Consider the following 8514-nt stretch of genomic DNA (forward strand, 5'->3'; position numbering starts at 1 on the left):
AGAATCACCCCCTTGTCACTGGGGATCCGGGAAGACTTGTTTTTCTCCCTTGGTATCCCGACAGGAACCAACACCAGGGTATCCACACGCTGGGACCTGGTACAGGCTGGGCACTACCCCATTCACTTGCTGTCCAGTTAATGGCTCCATCAATTCCACATGGCAGCTCAGGTTTCAGCTCCAGGTTTAGCTCTGTCTGATAATCTGAGTCATCCTCTGTCTCCATCTCCCTGGGCTACAAGAAGAGCCTCAAATGTTTTCACCTTACCTCGGGGAGTTGTCACTCTACAGAGGCTGAAATCTTTCCCATCTCTTTGTTATTGTTTTGAATTGTATTACTCACTAACAAATGACAGATTTCCACTAATCTTTGGAGTGTCATCTGGGCTTTCCTTTGCTTACATTCTGGTTCCCAAACATCCCCAGTAATGGCCCCCTCCTCTCCAACAACAAAAACATGGCAGTAGTTGCCCACCTTGGGATTTCCTGGACGTCAGGTTTGTTCTCTTTTTTTTTGGGGGGGGGTACCGGGAATAGAACTCACAACCTTGCTCTTGCCAGGCAGGCACTTATGCCACTGAGCTATATCCCCAGCCCTTGTTCTGTTTTTTAATCTCCATAGTCCCAGCATCTATGGGAGTTTCTCTGGTCATGTGACTTTTTTGCCAGTTGTCCTGTCCTTTGTTCAGCTATTAGGTTGAAAGACAGAAAACGCCTGGAAGGGGGTCCCAAGATGGCGGCCACCATGAAGAAGGCAGCTGCAGAGGACGCCCATGTTACTTTCAAAGATCAACCAAAGATAATCAAATTTGCAGGGAATATGAGTAGAATCACAGAGCCAAAGGAAGACATAAAAGTAAAACAGAAACAACTCCAGAATTTAGAAGATGCTTATGATGCCATCATGCTCGCAGACGATGACTGCTTAATGATACCTTATCAAATTGGTGATGTTTTCATTAGCCATTCTCAAGAAGAAACACAAGAAATGTTAGAAGAAGCAAAGAAAAATTTGCAAGAAATTGACGCCTTAGAATCCAGAGTAGAATCAATTCAGCGGGTGTCAGCAAATTTGAAAGTTCAATTATATGCAAAAGTTGGCAGCAACATAAACCTTGAAGCTGATGAAAGTTAAACACTTTATAACTCATTTTTAAATTTGTTCAATAAACTTGAATATTGTTTAAAATGATGATTTCCCTTCTTCAAATGACATGGAAAAGAAAAGTTTCTTTTTAAAAAATTTTCATTTATTTAATGGAAACTTGCCTATTTTCACATGTCTTGGCTTATTTTATGTTTTTAAAAGAAGGCAGTATTCATCTATGTAGTTTGCATAATGATTATGTCAAGTCTAGGGGCTTTATGTCATATTATTAAAATTAGTTAAGCAAAAAAAAAAAAAAGTTCCTGGGGGTGTTTGTGAGAGATGAATTTTATTGTTTTGTTTTGTTTTTTTCTGGTACTGGGAATCGAACTCAGGACCTCGCGCTTGCCAGGCTGGCGCTGTGCCGCTGAGCTAAATCCCCAGCGAGAGATGAATTTTATTAAGCCTTAATAGCAGGCAGTAACAGGAGAAATTGAGGTTAACATATACTAACAGGGAGGGTCCAGGAGAGGTTTGTAGAGATAAAACAATACATGGAATGTCTACAAGGGCTGTGAACTCTTTAATAGCACTGCTTGGCAAAATCCAGGAGGGGTTGTATTCAACAATGACTCTGAACAGGAGGTCCAGTAGTGACAGTGGGCAGAAGTATTTGCCAAAAAGTCCTTGGAGTGTCCAGGAGCAACTGGCTGGATGATGGCACTTCTCTTTTCTACAGTGATTTTTTTCTCCCTTGAGTTGTCCCCTAAAGGTGGGTCTACAGATTGCACAACACATCAGTAACTTTTGCTTGCTTTGTTCCATTATATGACTGGCATGTCAAGGAACATCTTGATTTTGTGGTCCACCAGGACCACACATCAGTTCCAATAGGATCCTGGTCCCAAGCATAGAAAGGGGTGGAAGCCAAGTACATGGCAAAGGAGAAGCAACTGCTGGGCATGTAGAAATCCCTGTGACAGATGGACCCCATCAGTAGCTCATTTAATGTAAAAGCAGGATATGTACTAACGTACTTAATGAAGAGTCATGGTGTTGTGGTTTGTGTCTGGATGTCCCCCCAAAGCCTCATGTAGTCATGGGGAAGGCTTTTTTTGTTTGTTTGTTTTTTGTTCTTCTTCCAGTACCAGGAATAGGACTCATGACCTTGCACTTGCCAGGCAGGCGCTATGCTGCTGAGCTAAATCCCCAGCCCTGAGGCTTTTAGAGTTTATGATTGATCCATGATCCAATGCTGGGATTATGGGTGTGAGTGCTATACCTATCTCCGCCTGAAGGGGTGGGTAGTTTGTGTACGACATAAGGGAGTGAAAGAGGCTTGCTCTCCCCTTTCTGCCACTCCTCCCTTGCATTCTTGTTGCTTTGCTATCTTCCACCTGCCATGAACTGTTGCCCTCTGCCATGTGCCACTCTGCCTTAGATCCAGCTGATGACTGAAACCACCACAAACTGTGAGCTAAATAAACCTTTCCTTCCTTAATTTTGGGCATCAGGTATTTTGTCCCAGCAACAGGAGAAAAGTAACCAAGACACGTGGTTAGAGTCTCCCTTAAAAAAAGTGAGGAGTTGTATAAGATCATTAATGGGGTTGTTTTTGCTGGTTCTTATGTTAATTATTCTGTCTGTTTAGTAGACCCCTACAGTTTCTCTCTTGGAGACTTCAAGAAATGTTCCACCATGAGCTTCTGGCCTTTCGAATATATCAACAGCTCCTAAACGACCCCACGGTCTTGGCTTCCTCCTTAGATCAGTCAGGGAGAGAGAGTTCAGTTAGGTGCTCCGTCCATACTCAGCAGGATGCATCTCTGGAAAACTGAGACCACTGACCTTCAGCAACCGTAATGAATTATGAGAGTCAGGTCCTTCACAGATATGATGAGGCAGGAGGTTGAGTACGGAGAAGTAAACAAACAAACAAGAATCGAGAAACAGGACAGAGCATGCGTGACCTTGTCAGAATATCAGAAAACAAAGAGGTAAGGATCACACTGTCCCCCATGACCCCCACGCACGTGCTGGACCAAGGTACATGACCCTTGCCTGTGTGCACCTTCATTTGCCTTGTAGTCTAGAGCTGCCACCCTCATGGGCTTTGGACGCCATGCCACTTCCTCCAAACCCTTGTATGTCCAAAAACCCCCACTCCTGACTAATGAGCCAAGTCAGGTACCCAACTGGGCCATTACTTCTGTTAGTCCTTGTTATGGTTTATATCTAGATGTCACCCAAGAGCCTAATGCCCTCATAGGCAGGGCTTTTCAGGGTGACTGTATTATGGGGCTTACGGTTGACTTGTTATTCGTTAGGTGGGGTCTGGTTGGAAGAGGCGGGTCACTGAGGCTGTGGCTTGGAAATGTTTATCTCCCTCCCTCGATCCTCTCTTGATCTGTCTGTGCGCCATGTCTGCCATGCCATGAGCAGCTCTCCACCATGCCCCTCTGCCATGTGGTCCTGCTTTGGAGTCAGCCAATATGGACTGGAGCGTGACTCAGAATAAAGCTATCCTCTTGTAAGTTCTGGGTGTGGGTTACTGTGTTTCTGCGACCAGGAAAGTGACAGGAGGAACCCTAACTGTGGATCTCCCCGTAGTCCCAGGGTTTAAGAGACCCAGGGCCTGCCCCTGTTGAGCTCTTCTCACTGGGAACTGCTCCCGCTGGCCTGCTCCCACCATGAGGAGTGCACCTTTGCCTCTAATACTACTCTTGCTACTTCTTTTGAGTGTATTGCTCAATTTTTTGTTCAGTATGCCAAGAACCTGAGACAACTCTCAGAGACCCTCCATCTGGCAGCGCATTCATGCATGTTGGGGAAGAGAGGATTGTCATTCCCGTCCATCTTTGGTGCCAGGCAGATTCACACGGAGTAGCAAAGGCATGTGCTTCTTGTTACATCATTCTCAGGGAGCGAAGATGACCCTACTCAATCAACATAACTAACACTTGGTGAGGTTCTAATGGAAGGATTTCTCTAAATGAAATTCCTGATCTGTAGAAGGAAAATTATGGTGAAAGGAATCTTTAGAGAGCTGTATCACAGTATTTACAAATGGCTGGTCTTCCTGCTTCTCAGATACATGCCGTTGGCACTTTCCTTCCTGTCCCCATGGGGAATCCACAGTGAAGGTTCCACTGTCTCCAGAATGTGTCACTCACTACTCTCCATGTGTACTGGGTCCTCAGCCTCATACAGCTAGTAATTCCAAGCCAGAAAACTGTCCAGAAACATCTGCCCAAGGATTATTCTCCTATCTCTCTGCATCCTAGGGAGGCTCAGGTGTCCAGTGAGTGCAAGATTTAGTCACATTCAAGTTAGGTCTCTCAGGCACCTTGCCTATCCATCCTGCCGCCGCCACCCCCAAAGTCAGTCACCAGGTGAGCTGGGAGAAGATCAGAACGAGCTCTGAACTGCTCATCTTTGGCCCAAGGGGAGTTTTCTCTTCCCTTTTTGGAGAAAAAGCAGTAGGAGTGTGATTCATTTGTTCTCTGAAGCTCAGGGAGGCGGTAAAAAGAGACACAGAAGGGACAGAAAGGGGCACGTTACAAGTTATGGTTAGGGATATAGCTCAGCATAGGTGGCTTTCCCACATCACTGGTTCAGCCCAATTTCATGTATATGTATTTATGAATTACTGACAGAAAGAAGCTATTTGACCCCGAGGACATTCCACCTTACTATGTAGGGCTCTCTGCTGCTGAAAGAACATCATCCCCACATTTCACAGCTTGGCCCCGAGAAATCACAAAAGCAGGGGGCAGAGAGAGTCTCAGGATGGTGCAGGAGCTTAAGGGAGGCCTAGGATTTGCTGTCTGTGGACATAGGTTCAGAATTAATTTTCCCGCTTTCTCCAGAAAACCAAAGACCCTCTACCATACCCACTGAAAGCATGGCGCTGCTGTTCCAGGGTCCTTACCTGAGTCTGTGAGGTCTTAACTGAAGTCCTACTGAAGCCAGTGGCAGAGATATGGATGGGGCATGTGCAGGCCCTCCTCTTGTTTGAGTGATGTTAGGGATAAAGAGCTCTTGCATGGATGGCAGGGGCCTTCTTGATTAGCCAAGCACATCGTGGGGACAGGCTAGAAGGTGAGTGACAGGAGGGGCTGAGGTTTGTCCCTGGATGGAAATGCAGGCTCGGAGGGGAGCCTGCAGTGTGTCTAGGACATGAGCGTTAAAGAGAATAAAACCCCATCTGATGCCAATAAAACCCCATCTGATGCCAGAGGGAAGGAGAAGCTCCTTTGTCATTCACAGAATCCCTCTGAGCTATGATGGAGACTTTTTTGGTAAAACTCCAACCTCACCCGGTCTGTTCATTGAGCATGGCTCTGAGACATCCCACTGCTTCTACATCACAGATTGTTGACCGTGAGCCTCTACAGACATAAGCAGCCCCCTTCCTCCTATTTACGGCTCAAGGCTGGGTCTGCCTCAAAGTGCACAGAGCGGACATCCTGGCCTCATGCTCGGGGTGATGGTTAGTGTACGTGGATCTGAGAGGGGCTGAGTGGCCTGACTCTGGCCCTTTATCGTGTAGGCAGCCAGAGCTGGACAGGAATAGAAGTCGCTCCCACAGAACATTCAGGGTGACTGGCCACTTCTGTTGGCACTCGCCGGGCTCTGGGTTCCACACTCACTGGCTACTGCGTCATTCTTTGTGACACTGAATAAACTGAGATGTTGTCCTTCGACAGCTCTAGACTGTCTCCGTCTGGGAGGCTCTGACTGTTTCTCCACCTCGGAGAGGTTCTCGGGTTCACACATCAGTGCTACAGAGTCTGCACCTTCCACGGGGTCAGAGCGTTGCTTGTGAGGAAGGGTCTGGAGGACTCTGCTGTGCAGACGACAGAGAGAAGACTGCTCTTCGAAGCGCCCGTGACCCCTCCAAAGGCATCTTCCCACCACAGTTGGTCTCTCTCGCCTCCCAGCCGACTTGAGTCCGTACAGAACAGGCAGCACTGTGTCTCACAGGCAGGTGCATGAGAATCTGAGCACCCACAGGGTGTGAGGCCACCTGCGCTGTGTAGGAGAAACAGGCTTTTTCACCTGTGGACTAAGCTGCCGGGTTATCAAGGTCAGGCCCCAGGTACCTATCCAGGTCACCACTGCCCCGTGTTTGCCTGGCTCAGGCCTGGGTAGTGGTGCAGAAGTGACACATGGAGAGACCAGATAAAGGCCAGGGACACACTGTGCCCTCAGGACACAGGGCCCCAAGGTGTGATGCAGGGCTCCAAGGTGTGACAGATGACTGACAGTTAGTATAACCTCGTAGGTTTGAAGCACAATCAAGAAATCAGTGAGGGCTGGAGTCAGAAGGGCAGAAGCGAGCCTGTGTTTTGTCCTATTCTTTCTCCCACTTCAGAGAGTCACTGAGGCCCTTGTGGATCTTTCCTGGTGCACATGTGGCTGGTTTCAAATCCAGAAGGACTGATTTGTGGAAAAGAGTAAGACAAGAGATTAGGGCATGTCTTAGTTAATTTTCTCACTGCTGAGACCAAATACCCAACACCCAAAGTTAAAGGAGGGAAGGTTTGTTTCAGCTCACAGTCTGTAGAGGCTTCAGTCCATAGTTGGCTGGCTCCAAGGCACAGTGGCATGGCAGAGGGGCATCGCGTAGGAGAAATAGTCCATGGCAAAGCAGGGCAGAAAGAAGGTAGCAAAGCAGCAAGCAGCAGCAACAGTCCTCTTTCTGTCTCTTATATTCCATCCTGGCTACCTGCCCAGGTGGGTAGCACCCACGACCAGGGTGAGGCACCCTTGACCCCAGCATCACACCATTCATCCCAGTGTCACACATCCTAGATCCAGCCACCTCTGAAAAGCCCCACCTATGACCACATGAGGCATTGAGGGACAACCTGGCAACCCAGCTGGACAATTGGGCATGACCTATAAATCATGGAGACCTGTCTGATCACCCTGGGGGACCGCTGGCAGAGTGGCTTTGAAGCACTGCCTGAGATGGCCTGGATCTTCTTGTTTATTTTTGTACCTTGAATAATCGTTGAACTTTTCTGTCCATTGGTTGTCCCATCCAGTTCCTTGAGTGGGACCGCAAGAGCCTGGCAAGGCCTGGCAAGCCTGGCCACCACACCATCCAATAACAGTAACAAGCAGAGCCTGGAGGTAAGCGCCTATGAGGCTCAAAGTGGGGACAGGGCGCAGCTAGTGGCAGCCCCACGAGGCTGCTCAGGTGGGGTCCGGCCGGCAAGCTGAGTGTGTGCATCAGTCAGGGTGCGCTCACACCCGCCCCCGGGGCAGAAAACGCCAAAGGGGCTGGGGACCAGGAGTCTGAAATTAGCACGAGAGCAGGGCAGACGAGGGCAGCGCTCCCGGCAAGCCGCTGCGCCCTGCACTCTCCGCGTGCCTGCTGGGGACCCCTCTAAGCCTCGGCGGCAGCCTGTAGGTCTGGGGCTGCACGGCGCTACCAAGGCCGCAGCTGGGCAGTGCTGCTCCGCGCCACACCCACTGCCAGCGTTGCCCGCCTGAGTTCGCAGCCCCGCCGCAGAAACAGCTGGTGGGGTTCTGAGGGAAGAGCCAGGGACGCAGAAGTCACCCCCGCCCGCCTCCTGCTCCCCGCCGCAGCCCCGGGGCCTGGGTCTGGGTCTGGGTACCTGACCGCACGCGCAAGATCAGCGGCGCCGCTTCCCGCCCATGTGCGCGGCCGCTCCTCTTCTGTCCCCCGCGCTCGCCCTGCTCTCTCCCCAGCGGCTCCGGTCCTCGTGGGTCCTCGCTGCTTTCCGTGGTGTGGGCTAGGATTGGGGCAGGATGGCTCTGCAGCTTTCTACCGCCCTCCCTCTTTTCTGCCAGCAGAGGGAGATGTTGCACTCCAAATAATTCACTTGTCAAGACGCCACCATCTGCTAACAAAGACATCTTCCTGTTGCGAGCTTCTCTTTCCTTCCAAACATCACGGAGGCCGTGCTCATCTGAGGCATCCACACTTTTTCTGTTATTACAATTTTGACCCTATTCTCTGCCAAATAATGCTGGCTTTATGGTGCGATGGAAGCATTTTCCTTATTCTTGATGGTCTCTGTAAGAAACACTGGGAGCAAATAAAATATCTCCCCAATTTTTTTCTAGATCCCCAAACTTCCTTTGGGGGGGATAAGGTGCAGTGACAATTTGTTTATTCCCCAAATGAAAGGAAGCATAGCAAAGGTCTACTGTTCCTTATTCCAAGTGAGCCAGGTGGTCATAAAGGTTATTATCCAAACCAGCGTACTTTGGAGAATGAAAAAGTACAGTATCCGTATGAATAGCTCGGGAATATTCAAATGTACATGGTGTTGTGCAGTTGACAATAGAGCCTAACTTCTTATAAAAGTGCCTGGTATCTCATGAAAACATGATAGACAACCAAATCTGCCAATATGCAGATGGGATTCTCTTTCTCTATTTTTTTTTTT

At 48.9% G+C, this 8514-nt stretch overlaps 1 pseudogene; it reads left to right on the plus strand.

The window, feature by feature from the left end:
• Nucleotides 1-595: 595 nt before the first annotated feature.
• LOC102026465 lies at nt 596-1189 on the plus strand (annotated as a pseudogene).
• The last annotated feature ends 7325 nt before the right edge of the window (nt 1190-8514 follow it).

Source organism: Chinchilla lanigera, unplaced genomic scaffold, assembly GCF_000276665.1.
Source record: "Chinchilla lanigera isolate Chin_1 unplaced genomic scaffold, ChiLan1.0 scaffold00034, whole genome shotgun sequence".
Lineage (NCBI taxonomy): Eukaryota > Metazoa > Chordata > Mammalia > Rodentia > Chinchillidae > Chinchilla > Chinchilla lanigera.